The sequence below is a fragment of the Pithys albifrons genome, chromosome 2 (genome assembly GCF_047495875.1).
Source record: "Pithys albifrons albifrons isolate INPA30051 chromosome 2, PitAlb_v1, whole genome shotgun sequence".
Lineage (NCBI taxonomy): Eukaryota > Metazoa > Chordata > Aves > Passeriformes > Thamnophilidae > Pithys > Pithys albifrons.
In genome coordinates this window covers 101,163,623-101,178,798 of record NC_092459.1, presented here as the reverse complement: position 1 = coordinate 101,178,798, position 15,176 = coordinate 101,163,623, and the positions used below count along the sequence as shown (strand labels likewise).

At 41.9% G+C, this 15,176-nt stretch overlaps 1 protein-coding gene across 2 annotated transcripts in view; it reads left to right on the top strand.

Moving 5' to 3' along the window:
- The first annotated feature begins 9,709 nt into the window (after positions 1–9,709).
- The window catches only part of LCLAT1 (lysocardiolipin acyltransferase 1), a 119,997-nt gene continuing 114,530 nt past the window's right edge, over positions 9,710–15,176 (top strand). For both annotated transcript variants that reach the window (XM_071579990.1, XM_071579972.1), the window contains exons 1-2: positions 9,710–9,822; positions 9,949–10,041. The gene's annotated coding sequence lies outside the window, so the exon portion shown is untranslated. The remainder of the gene's footprint in view (positions 9,823–9,948; positions 10,042–15,176) is intronic.

Sequence of the window (15,176 nt, the reverse complement as noted above, 5' to 3'; positions counted from 1 at the left end):
GGCGCTGAAGAGCCATGCAGCTAGAGGGGTGGATTCAGCTGCTGGTTTACAGCAGTGCAAATCTCCCTTTCAGGCACAAGCAAAGCTTTACACTTCACACAGGAAACAGGAGAAAACACCAGTGGGGAGTAAATTGAGAGACCTGGAAGTTCTTCATGTCTTAGTTAGGGCTCTTTGCATTAGTGTCAGCTCTTCCACACTGATGCACATATGCTTTTCTAACCACAGTGCTATCCAAAACCTCCATCTTGGTTAACATTTCATCATTCACACTCCAAGAATTATCATTTCCTCTAGACATGCTGACAAAGCTCATTGTTTATTGCTCACAGCATGTAAGAACTGCTGGTTTTGCTTTGGACTGCAAGATGTTTGGAAAGCCACACGCTTTTTCTGAAGCCAGCTCAGTCCCCTCTGTGCCAGCCTCAGCTGCTGCATTAGCTTTCACCCAGTATGCTGGATCCTGTCCAGATGAGCCAGAGCAAAGAGTCAGCTTCAGACTGACCAAACACTGCTGGATTTCATGTAATCATGGCAAAAATCTTCCTGGCAGCCACATGCGCAGCCTTTCCAGCAGAGATGGCTGGCACTTTTCTACCTTGTTCCCCTCCAAACCCACAGATAAGCCTGTTGGATGAGTAAGCCAGGGAGTGTGATCTGGAGATGTGCCCATTATGCCATTTCCCCCACACAGGGGAGATTACAGCTCATCCTGGCAGTGGTATTGCCCACAGGAAGATTTTAACAGGGAAGGAGGCCATACACCACCCCTTTTTGCAAAGGAAGAGATCTTCAACAATGGTCCTGTACTTCAGGTCTCCCCATCCAGAAATCTGGCTGCCCACTGACCTATTACAACACTGCAGTCATGAACAGTTGCTAAATGTTGCAGTCAGAGACATGCAGGTCATTATTTATTAGTTACCGCATTTCATATGACAGGACATATAGTTTTATATAAGTCCCTGAAAACACAGGACTAGTCCTAGAGATGTACAGCATTCCCTCTGGCTGCATGGCTGAGCCCTCATTTCAGTCCAGGAGGGACAAGAGCTGAGATTTTGGTGAAGGCTCAATTTCTGTCTTGCAGGAAAAGTTCTGTGCCACATAATCTGATCTTCCCAGCTAAAACATCTCCTGAATTATCTCCTGCCCATAGCAGTACTGCAGTGGGAGAGAGAACACATGGCACAGGAGCTGTCTGGGGCTCCTGCACATCAGCTGCCTGCCCAAGGGTGAAAGCAGGGAGCTGTACACCATGAGTGGAGGCAGAGCATCTGGAACATTCCCAGAGCTGTAAGACCAGCAAAGCAGCAGTCAGGGGATGTGCTCAGCACACAGCAATTAATGGCCAGGGACAAGCAGGGTGATGACAGCACTCCTTAATACATGGGCAGACATGCCCAAAGACAGAGGACAGGATGGAGGTCCCTCTGCATCCAGTGATTGCTCCCAAGGTTGAGTTATTCCCTCCACAGTAACCCCAAAGGGACGAGTCCAGCCCAGGAAAGGTGGCAAGTCTCTTGTACTTGGGAAATCAAGAAGAGATTTGCATAGTTTCTTTTGGGAGGACAGACAACCCCTGAGGGTCACTGGCAGTGATGATAAAGAGGAGCTTGACCATGAAGACCACAGGCAGATGTGTGTCACTGGGAGTGCTGCTCTTCCTCACTCCCCACCAGTACCTCACTCTGTCTCACTTTGCTGTCTTGGCCTGGCTCTAGTGTGACCTGTCTCTTGGAGCTTGTTATCCCACATTTTATTTGCATCATGCTGGATCTGTCCAGGTGATTAAACAAAAGACATCTTTTTATTATTGTTGTTGTTTTCACTGTACCATTGCTATGTCCTTTATTACAGCTTTGCTTTTCCTGTGAGGAATAATCTTTGGAAACTTGGATAGAATCCTTTGGCTCACATTAGAAAAGGTAATAAAATCCTGGGAACCAAAATTGCTTCTCTGTTGTTTTCACCAAACATCTTTTCCCATCCTGAAAAATGCTTGTCTCATTTCCAATTTGTTTCTTGATTTTGGGAAAACTTGTTTCTAACCTTCCAGTTTTCCTCCCATCCAGCATACCTGGGCATCTTGTGACCAAGTGTTCAGAGAGCTCCAGAGACCTTACCTTTGTTCCCCAACACAATTCTGACTTTCCTTACAGTTACAAGGAAGCAACTAATTTCCTCATTGCTCTGGTTTCTCCATCTGCCACCTTATGATATAATGTTTACTTATCTTTTCACAACATTTTAAATCTCTGTAGGAATGCATTATAATAGTGCATTAGTGTTTTACCTTACTCTGTTGTGTAACTTTGAGGAATGGCTTACATAAGGCTGGCTTCTCTATCACCTCTCTGACCCCCATCCATTGTCCCACTGCTGCCGCCTCCTTCCATGACAGCAATAATTAAGCTCTGGTTTCCCAGTACTCACCTCGGGTTCCTACACAGACCTTGGGGAGTAACCCTCTACATGAGTCCAGAGATTGTTAGCTTAGGATTCAAAGGTTCTGCTGCTTCTCTCTCCACACCTCTGTTGCCTGCATTAGAGTCATATTTTCAGAGGCTCCAGTATTACTTGTATGACCTCAAAGCTCCTCTTTTTGGCATCTTGAAAGTACCCCAGTAACAACAATCTTTAATACTTCCTTATAACAAGAGTTTTATTGGGAGGACATTTGTAATCTCTTAGCCCCACACTCTCTCAGGCTCAGCTTTCACAAATGAACTATAGTACAACCATAGGAGCAGTCCAGCAGTAACCTGAAGCAGAACAAATTTAGAAGGTATGGTGCAAAGACTGAAGCTCCTGATGAGAATGACACAGCTGACTCCTGATGTGCTGCTATGACCTACTTTGTCTTCCACAGCATTTTTCTTTTTAGTAGATAAGTTAATTTTTTTTGTTCCTTTTATTTTTCATCATACCAAAACATCTATTTTCAGTGAGATAAAAGGCTGTCAAAACAGCCTTGAACTAACAAAACAGTGTAGGAAAGCTTTCACTAAATAAGCTGATGACAGTAATACGAAGGGTACAAACTAGTGAGACTCCTCCATGTTCTTCTTCCTCTTTCTTTTCCTCCCTTCCTGAAGGACACTGGTCCACATCGTGACCATTTTACGTGAAACAGCTGCCAGATTTCGTGACAGAGGTCACTGCATTTTGGGACAAGAAAATGTACTGCTGTATTGCTGCCAGATACTGATCTCATGTACATTAGCCTTGACTTTTCAAAGGCCTCCATTGGACTTTGGTGGTGTAGCAGCTCCAGCCTGACCCCAGTGTAAAAGAAATCTGAGACCATTCCACTTATTTTTAGCATTTGAAAAATGTAAACTATGTGTCCTATATCAATGTGCCCATACACTCTGCCACCCTGTTAACTCCTGTCTCACACAGGCTGTCTCCCTCTCATAGCCAATTATTTAGACAAGAACTGGTGACTAATAGAAGCAATTTGTAGGAAACACACTGTACCCAAGTGACCAGCAGCAAATTGCTAATGACTGACATTAGAATGACCATTCTCCAAAGAGGAATAGTTGAAAGCCCACTGTGCAGAGCACTGATCACATTTAACAACAAAACAACCCCTCCTGACACTGGCATCTGCCATTTATGCTGGCTACTGTTTGCCTCCTTTCCCTGGTACACCAGTAAGAGCAATTACACTGAAATTAAGCATCCACATATTTGTTGACATAAACATGACATGTAATGAAAAGTACACTTCACTAATGTGACCTTATAAACTTGATGGACAAAATATTAAAAATGCAAACATACTGTAGGAAGAAATTCTGCATTTCTCAGGAGATGGATTATAGGGCTTAATAGATCATTTCCATACCTGAAATTTTTGAGTTGTGATGAACGGAATTTCTTAGTATTTGAAACAAGAAAGGGACATGTTTAAACAGACTGGAGAGGACTGCAGTGTAAAATCTTTGCGCTATAAAAGAGGCAGGCTTGGTTTTTATTGCCCCTGTGGGGAGTCTCCTGTGAACCAAACAGCAACTAAATCAAATAAACATTTCTGAATTAACTCCATCTTCTCTTCAACTCTGGAGAGTTTAAAAACCCCAGTAATCTATTGAATCACCTTTTATGGTTTTATACCTGCAGATGTCTTTTGAATTTGATAGCAAAAACATTTAAACTCATTTATGTTTCCCAAATCAGCTAAATCCATTATATCACCTGTGCCAGTTACTATATTTGTAGGGCAGTAAACAGTGGCCTCTATTGTTTGCTGTTCATGGGACTGTGCATAAGAACGAGCTTAGTCTGTCTCTAGAGATATACACCTACCTTACAGGCACCAGAAATATTATACAAGCTTAAATCATTGCAAGCTTTCCATGCTGTCACTGACTCCCCTGATTTGGTGACGGTAAATTCTATTCACTGCTGTGCTGATACCCTTTGAGTCAAGGCCCCTTCTCTACTTCTGCTGTTTCTGGAAAAAAATTAACAAGTGCAGCTTAGGCATGTTATGAACAGTTAGAAAATTTCCACACCTAACAGGGTATGTGGGCTCAGATAACTGATTTTCTTTGCAAGCAGATGGAGAGGTGAAAATCCTTATGTGGGCTTATCATATCCTTATCTTGAACTCTCCAGAACAGTAGTGAAATGGAGGGGAGAAGGTGAATGATCCAAACATCAAGTAACGTAGCTCTTCTCACAGGCAGAGAAATTTGCTTAGCAAACCCAGGAGGGAAGAAAACCCCAGGTGGATGTGGAGTATGGCAGTACTGGAAAATGAGCTATATGAAGATTGTTAGGGGAGAGCCATCCTGAAGCGTTCTATGAGTAAACACAGTAGAGACCCTGATGGTCACATCTGCAATGCTCTCTGGGGAATGCATCTCATGTCCTCCCACCTCTCCCATTTATGAATTCCTTCTCATTCTTCCCTCTCTGTCATGCAATCCTTTCCTCTTCCTCGACTCCTTGAATTTACCACTTAATAACATCTCTGGGGCTAATTTTGCAATTGTTTGCATGGCATAGGACCATTAGGAAAGCATTTAACACATTCTGATGAGATTTAGGAGGTGGAAATAGCCATGTGAACAGCAGATCCTCATGTAGCTTTTGGGGAACAATTTGAAAACCATTTGATGCAAGTGGTAGCCCAGGCCATTTAGCGAAAGTCTGTTTTTTCAAGTGATTGAGGCTTTTCCAGGAACAGGAGAACATGAGTTATCTTTCTGCTGTTTTTTTGGCAGTTCTAGGGAGGCGTGACTGAATGCTTAAAGATATTTTCCATATTGCTTATCTTTTCTTTCTGTTGAGTGCCGCATGGTCTATCATTCCCTCAGCTCAGATATAGGCCCCGAGGGAACTTATTCTACAAGTGGAATACAGAGCTAAGCAACAGTGATTAAAACCCAAAGTGTCTTAGGCATACTGCTGTAGTTAGGGACATGGGTTTCAAATGCTTTCCCTCCTCTCTGTCTCCCTGCTTAGCAGCTTGTTACAAGCTCCATGATGCCACTTGCCATCCAGTTGATTGGTGCCAACAGAAGATGAATGGAGGGGTACCACTACAAATATTATAATTAAACAACGTTTTGTAAAACTTACCCCAGTTATAGTAAAAAAATTCTCTTTCCCTGAGTTGCTATCAATATGTTAAATTCTTCATTCCATATGTTTCCAAGTTCTGTCAGTAGATGGATAATAGCTTGTATAATTCTCTGTTTTCACTTTGTATTCCTCAGGTGTTAGCACAACTTTCTATTTCATTTAGCACAACTTCAAAATCTCAATAATTTTTAACTTTGCTCCCTTGCAAAAAGGTTTTATTTGATCCCTTCTCCCCCTTGTAGTCAATATGAGAAATTTCTCTTTTTCCTAAGTTTAGAAGGTGGCAATAACCTATGAAACAAAGCAGATATTAACAGAAAGGAAAGTTTTATTTCCAGCCTGTGCTGGGTGCCTCAAACTGCAGGGGTCTGGAAGCACGTCATGTTCAAACCTCACACTTTTTGTAGTTACAGAGCCTGTTTCATCAGGTAATACATATTCATTAATACGCTGGTTTTGCTGAAAAAGGTGTCTTCTCGGAGGGGAGGAGGTGTCATCCTCTTCTTAATTGGCTGTTGAAGATTCCTTACACCAGGTAGAGGGTCTTTGTTCACAGAGTCTGCCAGGTGGAAAAAGCGGCCTTTGTCTCTTACATTTTGTTTCAGATATTCTGTAGTTTCCCTTCCCCGTTTGTAATAGTCCCTGGTGTCAGGTCCAAACAGAACCTGGTACCTTACATTCTTCATGGTACACCTGTAAGGCCTCTATGAAATCAAAACAATATGAAAGGAAACCCTAAATAAACGAAAAAAATCCTACTTTAACTCAACTAATCTTGCTTGTAATTAAGACCATGTTGTTTTATTTCTCACAGTCAATTTTTGAGTTTTTCAGCCTGTTTTTTTCACATGAATATTGCTTATGTGGCCATGCTGCTTTTTAGTTTGGCTGTAAGTCCCTCTCCAAGACTTTTTGACAAAATTCACTCAAATCTGATGGAAGGGCAGAAAGGCAGAAGTCTCAGACACAGCTACGCTCCTACAAGATCTGTTCATACAGACAGTTCAACAGAGGAGCAAGAATTAAATTCATGCCCCAACTGAACAAACGTTGTTTCTCTTGGCAGCTGGTATTCACCGGCCAACCTGCACCTATTACTTCTTCCTTTGTGGAAATGTTGTCCATGGTGTGGGAAGGAGGCAAAATTCATGCAGCAGAGATGGGCTGAAGGACAGAGGGAGCTATGTTTGTGGGGAATCAGGCCTTGCTGCTTCCAGCTCTCTCTACAGAAATTGTTTTTTGGTGAAAGAAAATCTATATTGTTTCATTTTAAACACATTGAAAGCTTGCCTTCAGCATCAAATGGCATTGTTTTTGCAGAGGTAAAGCCAGTACCTTAATATTATTTTAACAAAGCCTTCTGAAATACACATACATTTCCAGTCAGTCGGATTCTTCCTTTTTGCTGAATACTGAACATTCTTTTCTTCCCCTCACTGTTGTCTTTGGCTGTAGAAATTGTACTTTCCACTTTCACAAAAACTGTAGGGGCATTATGAATGCCTGTATTTTTCTTGAGTAGAGTTTTTGCTTTCTAACAAAATGGTTACACTAACTCACCTCACACAAGTTCATCATTGAGTGTATGAGTGTAAAGCACAAGGTGCTTATCTATTTTGCCTGTGTAGTTGCAATTGAAAATTAAATGCACCTTTGTATTTTCTGAGAGAGTGCTATGAAAAGATGTCATGTTTTTCAGCTGGCTGCATGTCAATGTGATAAACAAAATGATTTATCTACAAACAGTACAAAACTGCTTTGAGGTGCTTAAGAAAAATAGAAACGTGATTGTTTGTCTTACTAAATTGTTTTCTTCACAACAGTAAGTAAAACATCTTAACTAGAAGTTTCTATAGCCAGGTGTTGGCATAGTAAGAAGGAGAGCTGTATAATGTTTCACATTTTCTAATCAAATTACAAACTTTGATTACTATCTTGTGACAGCACTCTCATCAAGAAGAAAGTGTCATTTTCCCTACTGCACTGACAGGAGAGTGAAGTGATTTTTCCAGAGTCACCCTGGAAGGGGCAGAGTGGGCTGCAGTGAGATTCTGGCCTGCGTTTTGGAATACAGAGCACCAAAGCTCCTTACTTAGCTCTTTACTTACAAAATCTTCTTCAAGATGTTATTCACCCATTTCAGCATGGATTTGTACCATTCAGGGAGCTTCAACATGAGAGACAATTAGCCATATGCACTTTTGCCCATTATCAGTTTAGCAAATTAATGAAAAGAGCGGTGACTGCTCTACATTACAAATACCAAAAGCCACACATAGATATGACTGCAGTTTCACCCACTTGCCTTCCTAGACAACAGCAGTATAATGATTTGGGGATAGCTTTCCATTTAGCATTGCAGGGTTGTGCCAGGAGGCCTAAAGCAGATGCCATCACTGCAGATGCCCTGTTTCTATTCAAATATTTGAGGCTGCCCAGGAGCCTGGCCACAAGTCTACAGCTGAGCTCACAACACGTTACCCCTGGAGGAATTCTGCCAATGTTATGTCTTTCATCCTAAGTTCTTACGCTTAGCTACTTAAAATTCAGCAGTTTGCCTTCCTCTTATCCTTATTTTCATGAGGCACCTGTGGGGATCTTTTTCACCTAGCTTTAACTATGTCATCAGCAAGAGTGATCCCAAGGTGAGACATTTCAGCTCACCATGTGCTGAGCTATTTTAGACATCCAATTTGGGATGTCCAGGGTCATTTTTTGGAGCTGCCTGGAGGATGGAATCTGTTGACTAAGTGACTAAATGCCTGTTTCCTTGTTAGCACAAGGCAGCTGAGGTGAATCACACAACAAACTGCTTCCTGACACAAGACACGATGTGATCTAAGAGGGAGGTGTCTTTGTCTCTTCAGCTAAGGCATTTTGAAGGATTTGGGATGCTACTGGTACTTTCCTGGAAGACCTTGTCTAGGCCGGTTTTGAGATTGCACAAGTTCTTTGGGAAGCTTGTTCCACTGCTTGACCACTCTCATTTTAAAGAATTCCTTCCTACTAACTAACTGGGATTTTTCTTGCTGCAACGTGGAATCAATGCCTCTGATCTGTTTGCTGTGTGCCTGTGAGAACAGTGTGGCTCCACTTTCTCCACAGCCTTCCACCAGCAGAAGGCAACAGCTAGGTCCCTCCTTAGCCCCTACTCCTCCAGGCTGAAGGAACAGACAAGATCTCTCGAAAAGAGATGACAATGGAATTTCCAACATTTTTGTGACTTCAAGGATGAAATTCCCCAAAGGCTCATTCTTTTTTTTCTCTTTTTATTTTTTTTTCAAGTGTTGACCAAACAGGTGCCTGGTTCTCAGCTCTGCAAAGATACTCCTCAATGCAATGTATTCTCACTGGATGATGGTAGGCACATTACAGGAGACAATGTTGTCCTCAGAACTTAACTGCAGTGGAAGAGGGATCCCACCAGGGGAGTGACTATGGGACAATAAATCCCTAAATGAGTATGGGATCAGATCTTGCCTTGGTATTTGCACTTTACAGTAGTTTTGCAGAGGGGTATGTTCATCTGTGCATGTGAAATTGTGGGGTCAGGAAGAGAGGCCAGGGCGCTTCGGTCCTAATCCAAGAGCTCGTCAGTCAGACACGGACTCACTTTGAGTTTACACAAACATAAAACTTTACTTAAAACCTCTTAGAGTTTCCCTTCTTGGATTGGAGGTTTCGCCAAGTTTGTTTACCTTTTAAACAAACTTGTGGAAAGAGTATAGAGAGGCTCATTGCATCAAAAGAGAGTGGCGGTAAAGGTGGTGCAATAAAAGCCTTAAGTCCAGCCTGTTTCAGGGAAAGTTGAGAGAAACCATCTACTCACAGCAGTGGAAATCATGCCGCGGTCTTTTTCCACTGCTCACACCCCACAGGCTATTTTATGTCAAATTCCACAGCTAAACTGTAGTAGGGTTTTTCCCTTCGTGCAGCGCCGTGGGGCTGATGAATCACTACCCCTTTTGAGCCGGTAACTAAGCTGAGACGAGTGCTTTGTGTTCCCCGCAGGCGCTGGGCCGGTGGGGCCGCGCTGGGCCCGCGGGTCCCTTTAAGGGAGGCCGGCCCAGGCGCTGCCATGGCAACGGCGTACCGGCCGTGACCGGAAGTGATGCGGGTCAGAGGCCGCGCGAACATGGCGGCGGCCCTGGCGCCGATGGGCGATGGCGGCGGCGCGGCGGCTCCCTGAGCTCCTCCCGCCGCGGCGCTGCCCCGTCCCAGGTGAGAGAGGGAGGGAGAAAAGGGGCCGGGCCGCGGTGCTGGTGGCGGTAGGGTTCCGCCGCTGCCCTGGCCCCGCCGGTTCATTCTCGCCCACAGGGCTCTCACTCGCCTCCCGTTTCTCCGCAGGCATGGGCGCCGCGCTGTAGGAGGGCGGGAGCCGCGGCGATGGAGGAGAGCGCCTGAGCCTGTCTGCGGAGGCGTTGCGTGTGTGTGAGACGTGTACGTTACCCAAAACCTCGGTTTCAGTGCTGCTATTTCTGTTGCACCTGGAGGAATAAACGAAGGCCTGTTGTTACAGTCTTATTCTCAGTATCTTTCCTTTTGGGAAAAGGAGAGTCTCTTGTTTAGACTTGCACGTACACGGAAGTCAGTCAGGTTTTTTCCAGTTGTAGCTGGGTGGTTTTCCCTGGTTACTGCGTTTGCTGTCACTTTTCCCGTTAGTGTTGGCGTGTGCTGCTGTCTGGGCTCGACGTGCCCTCTGGCAAAGCTAAACTTTGACCTGAATGGTCTCTTGTGTAAGAAGTGTAGGGTAAGTGTCGGAACAAGGCTTGCAGTTTTGCACAACAGGCTGTTCAGGACATAAATGTCTGCGAGAAGCTGCATATTTAAAATAAGTACTGGAGTCATACTGTGTGTGCAGCTTCACATTGGTGCTTGTGTGTGTATTCATTGTGATACAGTTCTTGGAGGTCAGTGGACTTTTTCAGTCTCTACTTAGGCTAGTGTGTGGAGTGGGCCACACTAATGGGTAGTGTATTTAGCTTATTGATGGAAGGTATCACCATGTCTCATTAACTCCATAGCAGCTGACTGTTCTGTTCAAGGCACCACCCAGTCTCTGCTTTTGGACAAGTGGACTTTTCAGTAGTAGGTATCACAGCAATAGTTGAATGTTTCTCAAGCATAAATTTATTCCACTGTAAGAGACTAACAGATGGATTCCCCATCCCCTCCCAGGCTCAATCCTTCTTACTTCACAAATTGGACTTTTCAGTAGTAGATACAGCAATATTTTACTCTTTCTCAAGCATAAACGTTTTCCACTGTAACACAAAAATTAACAGATGGGTTCCCCACTCACCCTCCTTCTTACAAAATAGAAAACTAGTGTAAAAAAGGAAAGCTAAAATGTCTTAAATTGAACACAGAAACCTAAAGTGAGTTGGTTGATTTTGTAAAATCATGTTTTATAGTATTATCTAATACTCTGAATGCAAAGCTTCAGAGGCAGCTGTACTGTCTGACTCCAGCAAATCAAGGTACACTTTAACGTGTGAATACATAGTTTGGTCAGTGTGTGGGCTGCAGCTGAAGAGTGTGGTCTCATTCCTTTGCCATCACTGGCCATGAGTTAGTGCTATTTGCTTTGTAGTGGATTTAGTGGTTGGATGATTTCAGGGACAGTTGATCTAACAGTTTTATGGGGATGGCTTTCTGTCAGATGGAAGCTATTCTAGTGAGTGTTTGCTCTGATATGAATGAAAGCTGTTTCTCCTTCTGCACTAATGTAAACCAGCTGTGGGTCAAGTACAATGTGAAACTGTACCTCGAGAAACCAATTCTCAAGTTGGTAATTCAGAAAATCAGAACTATACTTAAAACTTCTGAGAAGTTTTGATGAAAAAAATAGTCAGCCATGTTTAGGGAATATGTGGTAGGAGTGAAGGGAGCATAACCCTGTGAAGGACTCTTTCCAGAGTCTTTTCTCCATTCACTGCCTGCCACAGTGTTTCTGTGCTGAGAGAGGGAAGTCACCTACAAAGCCTTCTTTCAACCTCAGGGGCTGGTCCACCATTTGTACTGAGTGAGCAAAATCCTGAAGGAAAGATAATATTGTACCCTGCTGTAAAAGACACATTGAAGTTGTGCAGGGAAACCTTGATTCTGATGTGGTCCAACTCCTCAGTCTTGATGAGTTTTGCTTTCATGGAGTTGTCTGCCTCTTCACAAAAGCAATCTGAAAAGAAAATTAGAAGTGTAATGAGGTGTCATCTTCACCTCCGCCTGAGGTTTTAGCGGGGTTAGGATTTGCTGGATCAAGTAACCCTTTCTGCAGTTGCTCAGCTGTCAGGCTGTCATGTGTTTCATCTGTTCTACAGTGTCTCTACTTCTTCAGCAGCTATTTTTAGTAAAGCCAGATACTTAATTCTTAGATTCTTAATCATCTGAACTGTCTCAGGTGTAAATCCTCTTGTCCTTCTGCTGTCGTTCTATCTGATTCTGTCCAAGACTTTTCCCTGTAGATTTTCCTTCTCTTAATTTTTGTTTAGACAGTCTCATGTTCATCTTTTCTTTCCTGTCACTTATCCTATCCTTCAATGTGCTACTACCCCTTACTACTCCCAAATCTGCTTTACCAAAACACATATTTTACTTTTGTTGGCTGCTTCTTCCAGCTTTGGATGTGCAGAGTCTTAATTTATGCTTTCCTCCTATCTGATCTGTGTTTTCCTCTGTCCTTCTTTCCTTATTTAATTCTCCTGTTCTCCACTTAACAAGACTATTCTTGTTCAGGGTTGCCCCCTCCTTGCTCCCTTGTTTCTTCAGGTTGTGGTGATGAGAACACACAAGATTCCTCATGTTCTGTGTGAGGTATTGAGTTTGATAGTCTGGTTTAATGTTTTATTAGTAATGGCCTGAGGAGAGCTGGCTTGTTTTTGTTGTGTGTGTGGTGTTTGGTCAGCACTTAGAGCTAAGAGAGGGGAAGATGGAACCTTTGAGGGTTGACTTTTTGAAACAGGTCCCAGCTGAATGTGGGCAAAGGCTTGCAGTTTGATTTTACTGTTTGTTGAATTGGCCAAAAAAGTAAGTTGCTCCTGAGAGACAATTCTGCATTGTAAAGTCCATTGTTGCTGCTGAAGGAGACAGTGAGATGCAAGAGAGCTGTGTTAGCAGAAATCTTGAAACACAGGTAAAATGCCTCTCCATTTTCCTAGTCTTTTTCCCTTAACTGAGCTAGTTTACTTGTGAACTTGAGCTTGTTTTGATAAAATTAATTTAATTTACTTTGATTTGAATTTAATTTAATTTGATTTGTTTGCATTAGGGTTTCTTACATGCTTAGGGGTTAAAAACGGAGAGAGTCTTTACTTTTCAGTACAAAATGAATGTCTTCACTAGGTTGTTTGAGAAAATTGATTTGCTTTTAATCTAACAATATAGGTGGTTCTCCCCTGCTTTTGCTCACCTTGTTGCTTTTAATCATTCTTTTACAAGGTTTTACATCTGTGATACTAAAACTCCCAAGACTCTTGAGGAGCTTCTTTTGGGCATTCTTTGGTAGAAAACCTCCTATCGATGTCACTTTAGGTATCAAGGGAGCAGGTATTGCTTTCATTCCAGTGGTTCTGAAAGTATTGCTTAGTCACAGGTGCTTTCTCACTGAACTTAAGATGGTTTTGTTATTTTTAAGGCATCCAGCATCTCTTATGGTTGAGGGAAATCTATTTCTATTTGCTCTTCTCTTTTGATTGCAGCTTCAGAGGTGCCATGAAGGCTAAATGAAGAGACTGCTTCAAGATCTGTATGAAGCAGTTATGTGGATCACCATGCATTGCTTCTAGAAAGAGACTTAATTTTTCATGAAAAATTTCTCTATTTTTTAATAAAATTACTGTTTGAATTATGGTATTCCCACGAACTGCTGTGTTCCTAGACACTCTCACACTCCTGGGTGCTTTCATGTATGAATGACAGATTGGTTTGTACTCCTTTCACCAAATCAGTGAAACAAACAGACTGAGTTGTAGTTAGAAAAGATAGCCAAACACTCCGGCTTTTGAAGGAGACCAAGAAATAAAACAAAACCAAACCGTTAGTTTTTCTTGCTGAATTATAGACAAACAATGAAAGGCAGAACTGGTACTGACAAATACATGGAATCATGATTTTTAAACAGTAGTGGGCTTGCTCTGGTTTCCTGAAATTCTGTTAGTTGCATCAAACCATTAATGATTGTCGCAGATGAAGATTTAACTTAGTGTTCAAAGTAACTGGAATTTACAGTGGTTATACAGGAAATGGAGAAACACATCTGGAGTTAGCATGTGATTCTGTTTCATCTTTGTTTCCCTTTAACTTCTGCGTGGTCAGTATGATAATGATTCCACCCAAATAAGAATGTTAATTGTGAAGTAACAGAAAATGTGTTATAGGACCCTTTAAAGAGACAACCCTCTCTGGTGTCTGAAGGTAAAAATGTTACTGCCTTGCTACGCATTAGAGCTTGGGTGAAATGCCTTGTGTGACTCCCAGTTTTAACAGTGATGAAAGTGCCGAGACTCCTCTGTTCAGCTTGATCAGCTCTTGGAGAGAAAGAAGCAACAGATAAAAGATTCCAAGCCTTTTTTATTTTCTTTCCTCAAAGAAAATTCTTTAAATAATTAATTCCACTTACTTGGTAATTTTGCTCTTAGATTTCATTGTGGTTGACTCTTATCTAGTGTTGGTATTGATGTTTAACATTGATTTCCCCAATGTTCACACAAGCAGTGATCCACAGCCCGCTTTTTTTCAGATCAAGTATTAGCATTATATGTTTGAATTCAGAAGATAATTGCATATCTTGCAAATTGCCCAATGGCTGTTTCATCTTGAAACATTTAGAAATCCATTTCAGTTTCTCATAATTATAATGTTTTAGTCAGACAGCAATCTAAACTTAGGACAGCACTTTGGCAGTGATATGCTTGTTTTTCTAAAATGAGCACAGTTTCTGTGGTTAAACTTTCCTTTCATTTAAGTATAGATTTTAATCAGTGTAGGCCAAAGTTTTCCAAGCATCTTTAAAATTAGCTCAACTTTTTAAAAAGTATGCTCTCCTAATGTGATTTAACTTATGTAGAAAAATGTAGAAATTAATATTTTTAAGCTGATTAATGCTTTTGAAGTGTCTTTACAATTTATTTGCAAAAATGTTTATAGACAGGCTCAAATATGATGATACTGGCAGTCTCTTTGTAATAAATACCACTGAAAGCACTTCATGCTGTGCTTCTGAAATTTGAAAGGTAGCTGTTCAGAAAGAGACTGTAAATTCCACTTATCAAGCAGCTAAATTACAACATCAAAACAAAGTAAAATGCTGCTGTTTTTCCAGACTTCCCTGCAAACATTGTTTTGGAGATTACTGAAGTTTTCACTGGTCATCTTATACATCCTCAAGCAGAGTAAAGTTACCATTTTCAGTTGGTGAGTTAAAGTTGTAAATAGAATTATAGCAAGTGTGAAGCTTTGTGTTTCAACACTGAAATTACTGTGTGGAAATATATAATTTCTAGAAAAGTATTAAAAAAGCCCACAAGCAAAAAGACCTCCCCAAACTGTTACTGATGTCATATCACTATTTTTACCCA